General features: G+C 41.3%; 1 protein-coding gene across 1 annotated transcript in view; it reads left to right on the top strand.

Annotated features, from left to right (window-relative positions):
• Window positions 1-12,938, top strand: part of LOC147707968 (amine sulfotransferase-like) — a 426,437-nt gene that overhangs the window by 36,643 nt on the left and 376,856 nt on the right. The gene's annotated exons all lie outside the window — the stretch shown is intronic.

Consider the following 12,938-nt stretch of genomic DNA (forward strand, 5'->3'; position numbering starts at 1 on the left):
AAGTCAGTATCTTGATACCTGGGCGTCAGCGGGTCGAGGAGACGCTCTCACAGTCCCCCTACACTGGGTGTATCAAAGGTTATATTAGAGTGTGAGGAGGTGCATCATATTATCACATGAATGATATCATCAGTGATGTGATCAGTGATGTCAAATGAGATGTCATCAGTGATGTCATCAGTGATGTCATTTGAGATGTCATCAGTGATGTCACTGACCATGTCATGAATGATGTAATATGTGACATCATCAGCAGTGGATTGCGGGTGCGCGAAATATGGTTAGTACAACTAACTATTTAGGAGCAATTTCAATGGTTTTTGAAATGCTAATTCCTAACTATAAAAGGCCTGAAACCTATGGTTTTTTAAGTGAATTTGCAAGGTTTTTAAAATGCTAATTCCTAACTATATAAGGCCTGAAACCTATGGTTCTTTTAGTGAATTTGCAAGGTTTTTTAAATGGTAATTCCTAACTATAATACTATATAAGGCCTGAAACCTATGGTTTTTTAAGTGAATTTGCAAGGTTTTTTAAATGCTAATTCCTAACTATATCAGGCGTGAAATCTATATTTTTTTTCAATAAGTTTCAAAGGTTTTGTAAATGCTAATTCTATTAGCTGATAACGTTTATATATGTTATTATCCTTCTGGGCAAAAACCACAATAGTTAGACAAAGGGTCCAAGGGATATATAGTTTAAAGACCCACACCTGATTTTATTCCCAGCTCCTACTCAATGTACAACACACAAAACACAGGGGGTCTACCAGCTGAATATATAGAGCTGCACTGTCAAAACCGAGTCCACAAGATCTCAGAGTGTATATATCACATAGACAGTGTGTTTGTGATAACAAGAGGAAAGAAAAGTGAACTCTACATGCATAGGAGAGACCGATACTTCATAGGATATTCATAAATGGCTAACCAGTCCAAAACAATTAATGTAGGGTTTCCATCAAAAAGACTCAATGATCAGTCATATCATTTGGCCAAACCCTGGTGCATAAAAGGCTGGTCCCCTGATCATTGGGACAAAACCGCACCTTATTGCTGTTTTGGGATTTGGTCCACCAACATAAACAAAATGTCCATGATGACTGATCTTTTGATGGTAGAATAAACAAGTGCAACAGAAAGAATAGTGACTTAAAATAGGATGGAATGCCCTCCTTCTAACAGCTTTATTCTACGGACGAGACACGCCTCCTAATTAAAAACCAGAACAGTGCAAAAAAGACAGTAACAAATATCTGCCTATAAATGGGCCAACATGTTTCTGCCTGATGGGTGTTGAATCCCTTGGCATTCATCAGGGCCTCTGCTCTTATAATAGTTGCACTCCTAGTAGTGAAATAAAGGAATCACCACCATCACCAAATAAATAAAGTAAAGTAAAAACTGGTTAGATACGGTACAACCTGTAGTAACCATGGACTTTCACCCTCCGACTCACTGTGGCTACAGTGAATTCTGCGAAGGAAAGCATTGCATTGTTAACATAGTGTTAGATGTGTCAGTCCCCTATGCATCATGTATCACCCAAAAGCCATCAGTGTGTATAAAAATTAAATAATCATTGCTCACCCTTAATGGTAGGGGAATAGACCTTACCTCACCTGGACTCTGCTCAGGTATAGGAGGCCCGCACTACAGAGATATAGGGAAGAAAAGAGGAATGTAGCACAATGAAGCCAAGAGTTATAAACTTATCACCATGCATAAAACTCATTTCTGTAAATGATACTCTATATTTAAATGCTAACATGTGGAGTAGGTCAATCTACAGACTCAGCATACTAAGCCTACAGGTAGCCCAAACACTGGACTCTGACACCAGACTGTTATAGATACCAACAGTGCTCTGCAGAATCAGCTATTTACAATAACTGTCATCTTAATCAGTGGCATATTGTTATATCATGTCCACTCACCTTTCCGTCGGTGCCTCAAGCTTCCATCTGAGGCTTGGGGGAGGCACCGACGTGTGAGTGATCTCTATATTAGTAGGCTATCGAGGGTGGTGTTAGTCTGGTAACCCTCCGCCTACATGATCTCTGCTGCCTGCTAGTAGCTCTATTGTACAATATCCCAAATCTGCCTAAGCGTTTAATATGTGTACTGGACAAAGATTACCCCAAAATAAGTTGTTAGAAGGGTTTGCTTGGCATATAATAGTTAAAAGCATCAAGCGCACTACTTTGCGCTCGAAAGTCCGCGAGAACACGCGTCCTAAACTACAGCATGGCATCATCGCGGCCATTTTTGTAGTTTGGTCCATCGAAACTAGTAAAACAGTGTTCCCGAGTCTCCCTATAGTTCTATATTGGGCTCAAGGATCATCCGGGATAATACTCGTTCAGTATATCGGCTAATTGGATTGACTGAGTTAGTCGTATCATGGAAGGCGAAGGCTGAGGATGTTAATCAATCGACGCTCTACTTCCACTTTCGAAATAGCGCAAGATCTTGCGCTCGGGACTACAGAATGATATCATTGCGGCCATATTTGTAGTTTATCAATGTGGCAATATAGTCAATGTAGTCATAAGATCTATGGCTAGAATAGGAATTCTAAATGCTTAATAGCAAAAAGTCTTGAGAATGTTGTGTTATTTGAATATGTAACCTTATGGAGACCTGGCATGCTCCATAAGTAATGTAAGCAGCAATAATTATGAAGTAGTGTGTGGGTCATGCAACATGAAGACATGAACCCCAGGATGCTCCATATATAATGTAGATGGCAACAATTAGGATCGGTCGTTTAATTTGTATAGGCATTGTAGTACATCATATCTGCTATACGATGCATGACAGTATTCGATCTTAAACTCGGAGACCGGATAGCTCAATGTATGTGAACTTGTAAAAACCTTATAAAAAAGGGGGCTAGTTGGTAATAACCACTACTATACGGGGATGGATCATTATAATAAGGTCCAAGGAATATCATAATTTAATCCCCCTTTATCAGACTGAAGCTTGTAGATCCATTTTTGTTCCTTTCTGAAAAGGTACCCAGACACATCACTTATATAACTGGGTATATACGGCTTTTCCAAAACAGTCCATTGGAAATCCGTTTCAAGATGTGCCTGGTCCAAGAAATGTCTAGTAAGTTTAGTGTGGCTTTTCTTACAACGGAAAGAGCTCTTATGTTCTAGCATTTTAGTCCGAACTTTCCGAGTAGTCACTCCTACATATCTTATGGAACAAGGGCATGTCAGCATGTAAATTAAGTTGGTACTAATACAATTGCTGAAATTGTTCTGCAACCAAGGTCTATTAGTGCCTATATCTATCTCCCTTGTGTGTTTGGTCTGTGGACAAACCGAGCAAGTGCCGCACGGATGATGCCCAACTACTGGAGGGAGATCCCATAGGGTTTCACCCAATCTCTTAGGAGTCTCTCTTGGGCGTGTGTGAACAAGTCGATCTCGGATGCTGCTTGCCCTTTTAAACGCAAACAAAGGTTGCGCAATTTTTTCTTTTCCATGGTTCAGGAGGCGCCAGTGTCTTTTCACGATCTTCTGGATGACATTGCTTCTGGTGTTAAAGGTGCTCACAAACGTGAGTCTTTCCAATGGTGGTTTGGCAATTGGAGCTTCAAGGAGAGCCTCTCTATTGTTGTTAAATGCTCTTTTCCGTGATCTTTTGATGAGCGAATTGGGATAATGTCTATCCCTTAGTTGTGCACATAGATTATTAGCATGTGCATCAAAGTCCTCTCTGTTGGAGCAGTTTCTACGAACACGTAGAAATTGGCCATAAGGTAAATTTTGGCGCAGGGACTTCAGATGATAGCTCTCATACAGGAGGAGTGAGTTCCGTGCCATGGGTTTCCTGTAAAGTTCACTCTGCAAGCCTGCAGGAGTGACATAGATTGACAGATCTAGGAAAGCAATTCTTTCTCTGTGTGCTTCCATAGTAAATCTGAGAAACTGGTTTCTGCTGTTTAGCCACTGGTGGAATTTATTGGCTGAATCTAGCGTGCCTCTCCACACCACCAACACGTTGTCAATATAACTTTTCCACCACCTTATGGAGGTGTGGAAGGGGTTGGTGGGTGTCAGTACGTGTTGTTGTTCGAACTGGTGCACGTATAAATTCGCCAGGCTCGGCGCGAAAATGCTGCCCATACTAGTTCCAGAGATCTGGAGAAATAGCTTGTCTTCATACCTGAAAAAGTTCATTTTCATGGCCAGGGTGGCTAAAGCCATTATAAACGGTACTGGAGTGATGGTCTCCCCTATACTATCCCTCAGGATGGATGTTACAACTTCCAAAGTCTCATCCTGAGGGATAGAGGTGTACAAAGATTCTACATCGAAAGAGACCAGACGGTCCCTTTCGTTATCGAAATCTATTTCTGGTAAGACTCGTAGCACATCTTTAGTATCCTGCAAATATGTAGGCATTTGTTGTACAATGGGCCGCAGGAAGTGATCCACAAAGGTTGACAGCGGCTCCAATGCAGACCCTATGCCTGTTATAATAGGCCTACCGGGTGGTGGCCTCTGCGGCTTGTGTACCTTTGGTAGATGGTAAAAATAAGGTGTTATTGGATGTTTGGAAACCAGGTATGTTGCCTCACTCTGAGTGATCCAACCCTCAGAAAGTGCTTCTTCAACCATATCCCATATCTGCTTAATGACTTCCTCAGTAGGATCTGTAGACAAAGGAGAGTACGCCTGCCTGTTCTTGAGTTGTCTATAGCACTCATTCTGGTAATCAGAAGTATTCAAAATAACTATAGAGCCACCCTTATCTGCAGGCTTTATAGTTATTAACTGATCCTCTGACAGTGATTTCAGTGTTGTTTGTTCTAGTTTGGTCAGATTATTGAATGACCTGACTCTTGTGTTCCATAGTGAAGCAGTGTCATCAGCTACAGCTTGTTCAAACGCCAAAACCTGTGGCGGAACACTGTGAATGGGTGGTTGAAATTTAGATGGGATTTTTAGTCCAGTGTTAGTATCTTTCGTCTGGCCTTCGTCGTTGTTCTTATCTTTGAAGAGATAATGAAGTCTAAGTTTTCTAAAAAACTGACTTAGTTCACATTGAAAAGTGAAAGGGTCGCCATTATTCGTCATGACGAAACCCAAGCCCTTGTTCAATACTTCTTCTTCGAGTGTGGTCAATATCTTTGAGAATAAGTTAACTACGAGGGATTGTTCCCCGACGGGCCTGCTTTCTGGTTCTTGGCAGTTTGGCTCCGTGTACCTGCATGTGGGCCTGTCTGGTCTTCCCATTGTATACCCGTGTTTTGTGCCGCTCGTCTTTTGCCTCTGGGTCGGCGGGGGCCAAACCCTAAAAAATGTTGTGAGTTATAGGCATTTGGAAACCCTTGAAAATTAGGGGGCGGTGGTGGTGCGGGATAGGGCTGTGGATTAGGTGAAAAACCCCAGGGGCTGGGTGGCCACCACTGCTGGTATTGGTTAGTATGTTGCTTGCCATATGAATAAGGTCTATTACCCCTGCCTCTGCCACGTTGTGGAAAACTAGGTATGCCCATATTAGTGTTGTCTGGATCGCTACTGTCAGACCCTGAGCTAGAATATTTCGACCCAAATCGTCTGCGGTTGTTCCTATACACAGGAGGTGTGTAAGTGTCACTCGCGTACGGGTACACGCGTTCATGCCTCCATTTTCCCAGATCTTTCTTGAATTTATCCAATTTGGTTTGCAGGATTGTGTCCCGGAACTCACACGAAGTTTATTTGATTCGTCCTGCTGTTTCTTGAACAGAATCGGAGTTACCGTTGGTTTTATAGCTGCTTCCAAAATCTGTATTTCTACCAGGATAGTGTCTGCTATTCTTTTCGCTGTGCTAATAATCAGTATTAGCCAGTCCCTGGTACATCTCCATGCTATTAACGACCAATCCTTCAAAAAGATCTTATCTTGTAAGAATAGTCGAGGTGCATTGGAGACCACTAAACCAGGTGGGGCACAGCTAGCCCTCAGGTATTCCGCCATGGTTATGCCATGGACCAAAGTCCGGGCATGTGATTTCTTTAAAACCAGAACTTTGGCCCAATCATCTCCTGTACTCGAAGTGACTGTTGAGGGTGTATCGAATACACTAGGCATACTCTCCAGTATGGATTTATATGTGGCATCATCGTACGCAATGCCACTGATTTCTGCCATGGTTATTTCCGAAAAAAAGTTGTTGTAAAAGTGGTGTCAAAACAATGTCAGAGAAAACAAGACTCAGTCACCACCAATATCTGCGGTCAACCGACTCTCAATGTTAAATAACAGTCCTACAATTTAGTAACTGTCAAAGAACCATCAATTCGTATGGTTATGCAAACGGACCCGCAGCCGAACAGCTGCTCAATAACAGACAAAAACCACAATAGTTAGACAAAGGGTCCAAGGGATATATAGTTTAAAGACCCATACCTGATTTTATCCCCAGCTCCTACTCAATGTACCGTATCTAACCAGTTTTTACTTTACTTTATTTCTTTGGTGATGTTGGTGATTCCTTTATTTCACTACTAGGAGTGCAACTATTATAAGAGCAGAGGCCCTGATGAATGCCAAGGGATTCAACACCCGTCAGGCAGAAACATGTTGGCCCATTTATAGGCAGATATTTGTTACTGTCTTTTTTGCACTGTTCTGGTTTTTAATTAGGAGGCGTTACTCCCTAATACTCATTCTCTACTACTCATTCTCTACTATTCTGCTACTCTCTACTACTCTCTCTCTACTACTCATTCCCTACTTCTCACTATCTACAACTCTCTACTACTCACTCTCTACTACTCGCTACTCTCTACTACTCACTCTCTACTACTCTCTCTCTACTACTCACTCTTTACTACTCACTCTCTACTACTCTCTACTACTCACGCTCTATTTCTCACTCTCTACTACTCTCTACTACTCACTCTCTACTACTCTCTCTCTACTACTCTCTACTACTCAATCTCTACTACTCACTCTACTACTCACTCTCTACTACTCACTCTCTACTACTCTCTCTCTACTACTATCTACTACTCACTCTCTACTACTCACTCTCTACTACTCTCCACTACTCACTCTTTACTACTCTCTACTACTCACTCTCTACTGCTCTCTACTACTCACTCTACTACTTACTCTCTACTACTCTCTATTACTCACTCTCTACTACTCACTCTCTACTACCCACTCTACTATTCACTCTACTACTCACTCTCTGCTACTCTCTCTACTGCTCTCTACTACTGTCTACTACTCACTCTCAACTCTCTACCTCTCTCTTCTTCTCTCTCTACTAGTCTCTACCTCTCTACCTCTACCTCTCTACCTCTCTACCTCTACCTCTCTCTACATGCACACATATACACATATATATATGCACTAGCAGCCCACCCCGGCTTTGCCCGGGGCAGAAGGGGGCTGAGGGCAGCATTTTTAGCCCAGACTGCATCCCTCCCGCCTCCCGCCGCGACATTGGCCATTCCGCCTCCCGCCTCCCTCCTTGAGCCTTCAGCCTTGAGCCTCCCGCCCGCCGCCCACCACCCGCCCCGACATTGGCCATACCGCCTACCGCCTCCCGCCTCCCGCCTCCCGCCGCCTGCCTCTCGCCTGCCTTTTCCTTACCTGAGCCGCCACTCCTCGCCGCAAGTCCACTCCTCGCCGCAAGTCACCGCTCCTCCCCGCATATCGTCATACCTGAGCCGCCACTCCTCGCCGCAAGTCCACTCCTCGCTGCGAGTCACCGTTCCTCCCCGCATATTGTCATTACATTACGTGTAGCTCGCGATCAGCGCTACGTCGCGGCCGGCGCTTGTTTTAGGGGACTACTTTGTTTACAAATTTTTATTTTTTAATTTACGTTTTTTTAAAATTTAATGCCGCCTATGTCCATCTACACACCCTGACATTTTCATAGATGTATCGGGTGTGTAGATTGGCGCTGTGGTTCCCGAGTTTACCTTGCCAAAAGGTGCAAGTTCTCTCTTTATAATAGTAGTATAGATATATATGCATATGCATTTATATATATGTATGTGTATATATATATATACATACATTTATAAACATATATAATCTGCATATCTATAAAAATACAAATATAAATGCATGCATACATATACATATATGCATACATATGCATGTTATTTACATGAAAGTTTTAAAAACACTAATAAAAGCAAAGCTAAAAAGCCACCTCATTACAAACAGAATGGCTTTAACTTAAACGAAGGCGAGATCTATTGCATTTTCAATGCTTGTTTACTTTGGTTCCATCAAGAAGGCATTCAGATGTATCACACATTTGCCATAAATTCTGAATGTTAGCACTCTAGTTGCTTATTAGATCACTGTAGTAAAGCTACTGCTCACCAGGGAAGTCTGCTGCTGGTATTCAAAGTGCATGTTTCAGTCTGCATGTCAGAATTTTTTTAATGAAATAGAAGAGGATTTGAGAAGTCACTCAAAATGTGCCCTAATTTTTCTTTCTGAAGCACTAATCATACTTTCTATGGCAAAATGAACCCCCTCATTTTGTTCCTTTTTAAATTAAATGTTTTCAGACTTACCACTTCATTCCAATCAAGATGGCTTCTGGTGTGCCATACTTTTGTCATAAGTAAGACTGTTAGCGCTCTAGTTGTTCTTTAGAACACTCTGGGACATTCTGTCATTGGGCTATACTTGGGCTACATCTGGGTGATATTTGGGATACATTTAGGCTCTTTTGTCTCTGGTGGCCATCTTAGGAGACTCCATGTCAGAATTTTTTAATGAAATTGAAGAGGATTTGAGAAGTCACTCAAAATGTGCCCTCATTTTTCTTTCTGCAGCACTAATCATAGTTTCTATGGCAAAATATACCCCCTCACTTTGTTCCTTTTTAAATTAAATGTTTTAAGAGTTGCCACTTTATTGCAATCAAGATGGCTTCAGGTGTGCGATACCTTTGTAATAAGTTGGACTGTTAGCGCTCTAGTTGTTCTTTAGAACACTCTTGGACATTCTGTCATTGGGCTATACTTGGGCTACATCTGGGTGATATTTGGGCTACATTTGGGCTCTTTTGTCTCTGGTGGCCATCTTGGGAGACTGCATGTCAGAATTTTTTAATGAAATAGACGAGGATTTGAGAAGTCACTCAAAATGCGCCCTACTTTTTCTTTCTGCAGCACTAATCATACTTTCCATGGCAAAATATACCCCCTCATTTTGTTCCTTTTTAAATTAACCCTTTCAGCGCTGGTGACAAAGCCAGCTCGTCATGGGCGTTACTTGCGCTACACGGATGACGAGCTGGCTTTGTCACAAACAGCGCATTTTTGAAATTCCAGCACACAGCGGGAAAACGCGGTAGCGCGGTAGAGGTTAAATGTTTTAAGAGTTATCACTTTATTCCAATCAAGATGGCTTGAGGTGTGCCATACCTTTTTAATAAGTAGGACTGTTAGCGCTCTAGTTGTTCTTTAGAACACTCTAGGAGGCTGCAGTAGAACACAAAGGAATCAACTGACAGTCTCTGTCCTTGTTGGATGTACATGTTTTACTGAGAATGTCAGACTTCATTCTCACATGACTGAGAAAGATAATGTGAATTTACAGAAAATATGCTTTCAGTTTAGCTTATAGATCCCCTTCCAAACCACTGTGGGAAAAGCATGAGATAATAGTTTTCTTTCAAACATGATTCATGATATCCCAGCAGAAGGCTTTTTCACATGGTAAAATCACCTTAGAACCCACCACAATTCCTAAAATGAGTATGGTACCATCAACAAATGATTTATAATGTAACTAAAGTCCTAAAACCCTCTATTAACTACAATGCTTTTTATTGAGGTTCTATCATGTATATTGGTCCCAAGATGGCTGCCAACACTTCTTGGATGAAGTGCTGACAGCCAATCAGATCTTACAATGAGATGTGTGGTTAGGCTCCGCCCAGATATATATGTGTTTTTGAAGTTAATTTTTATAAAAACCACTGGAGCAATTTTCACCAAATATAGCAAAGGCACTTCTGTGTACCAGTCTCTACAAATTTGCCAGGTTTGGTGTAATTCCGTTCAGCGGTTCGGGCTGTAGACTTGTCAGAACGTCCTATGGAAATTAACGTGGGGAAAACACGTTTTGGGACCACCCTTTTTTCTCAGCCCCCACTTCACGAATCCCCCCGAAACTTTCAGGGAAGGAGCGCAGCAGAGCTGGCCAAACTTTTGGAAACTTACACACAAATTCCTCAACCGGCCCCAAAGTTATTCCCAATAGAATGTTGCAGATTTCCTATGGTAGCTAGCTCCTAACTATATATACCTACTGGCTATCACCAGTAGGTAATATATATATATATATATATATATATATATATATATATATATATATATATATATATATATATATATATATATATATATATATATATATATATATATATATATATATATATATATATATATTCAATGAAAAAACCATAGGTTATAGACCATATATAGTTAGGAATTCGCATTTACAAAACCTTATTTTACTCGCATAAAACCATTGAAATTCCATATATAGTTAGTTGCGCTAACTATATATCGCGCACCCGCAATCCACTGCTGATGATGTCACATATTACATCATTCATGACATGGTCAGTGACATCACTGATGACATCACTGATGACATCTCAAATGACATCACTGATGACATCACTGATGACATCTCATTTGACATTACTGATCACATCACTGATGATATCATTCATGTGATAATACGATGAACCTCTTCAGACTCTAATATAACCTTAGATACAATCAGTGTAAACAGACACTCACAGACTGTCACTCATCCATGGAGTTACTCACACACCTAGTCAGTCATGCAAAGAATCAATCACACCTCCATTTCCTCAACTATACAGTTATACAAACTTTACTTATTCAAACATATACTAACACATATTTACTCTCTTATACAATCCCTGATACAAGTTCACAATGATCCATACAGCCACTCACACATTCACTGGCTCTTATGCACAGTTATTTATATATGTCAACTCTCACATGTACTGTGTTTTACATATGTACTTACTTTGACATGTAGCACTGAGATATCCATTCACTCACCAATACACTCATGCACACAGTCAACCGCCCATACAGCTGTTACCACATGCACTTTTGAAACCATACCTCTAGTGAATCAACTGCTCACACATCTATGCACAGAGTCATACACCTCCCAGCCACCCACACACACACTCAGTCTCCCATACAAATACTAAGGTAACCAATCAATAACCCATATAGTTACTCATATAGCTACTTATCAACACATGCAACAGTTTACAGAACAACAGACATAATGATGCACAAATTAAGACAGTTTAGTCACTAACCCATGCACTCAGTGAGACACATTTAATCACTCACTCATACAGTCAGTCATGCACCTACTAAATCCTTCATCCAGACACTTATACATCCACTCATTCTTCAATATGTAAGACATATTTTAACTTCACAGAAACATACAGTCACTGGATGTTGTCATCAGTGATGTCATTTGAGATGTCATCAGTGATGTCATCAGTGATGTCACTGACCATGTCATGAATGATGTAATATGTGACATCATCAGCAGTGGATTGCGGGTGCGCGATATATAGTTAGCGCAACTAACTATATATGGAATTTCAATGGTTTTATGCGAGTAAAATAAGGTTTTGTAAATGCGAATTCCTAACTATATATGGTCTATAACCTATGGTTTTTTCATTGAATTTCAATGGTTTTTTAAATGCAAATTTCTAACTATATATGGTCTATAACCTATGGTTTTTTCAGTGAATTTCATTGGTTTTTTAAAAGCTAACATCTGTAGCTGTAAAATGTATTATTCTTTAAATCCCAAAATATATTTAGATGTTTATTGATAATTTTTTTTTTAATATTTTTTTTCTTCGCTTCTAGTTCGCGAACCGGGAAGCTTTCCGTTAGCTCATCTTGATGCCGCGATCTAGTCCGCGAACCGGTCAACGTTACGTTAGCGGAACAGTGACGCGCCGCGGAAGCGCGACGTATCACGTTATCGCGTAATGCGTCTAATGACGCGCCGCGTTAGCGCTCCCGGAAGTGCTCCGGACCGCGAACCGGAAGCGATCTGGGACGCGGCGCGCGCCGCGTAACGTAAGCGGAACAGGTCATGTGACTTGTTTATCAAACTTCTCATTGGTTCATTTCACTTTTGGTTTCCAAATGATGTATGACTAGGTCATGTGACCTAAAAATAACACTTTTCATTGGCTCAGAACTTTTGTTTTCCCCAAATCAAGTAAACCCCTCCTTATTTCCTCACTCTGACTTTCATCTTGGTGAGAGAAAGACCATTTATCTGAAGATCCACAATGGCTTCCATTGTTGCTGCAGCTGGTGCACCCCCACCACCACCTCCACCTCCCCATAAGAAGAGAGGACCACCCAGTCAAATTATGACTAACAGAGAGGAGGAAGATGAGGAAGAAGAAGAAGAGGAGAGAGAGGGACAACAATTTGTTGATGAGTTGCCCCGGGTTTCTAAACGAAAAACCAGTTTCATCTGGCAGTTTTTCACCATCCCTCCTGGAACCAAGAAAGTGAATGCAAAATATGCCACCTGCCTCATCTGTGACCACAGATTGTCGAGAGGCACAGAAAAGAAGTACAGTATGGGGAACTATACAATGCACCGTCACATGAGCAGGTGGCATCCCTTGAACTACAGCCGGGCTGAGTTGAGGGATCTTGAAGACAATCCGACGGCAACTCCTGTGGCAAGATCTACATCCACATTGTCTTTGACGGGAAGAGAGGCACAAGAGACTGTGCCAAACATCCAACGTAACTTCCAGCACATGAAGGTGTCTTGTATTTACTGTGGTGCTATGCTGTCATATGGCAACATGAGTGTCAACCTCATGAACATTGC

This window comes from Lissotriton vulgaris, chromosome 6 (genome assembly GCF_964263255.1).
Source record: "Lissotriton vulgaris chromosome 6, aLisVul1.2, whole genome shotgun sequence".
Classification (NCBI taxonomy): Eukaryota; Metazoa; Chordata; class Amphibia; order Caudata; family Salamandridae; genus Lissotriton; species Lissotriton vulgaris.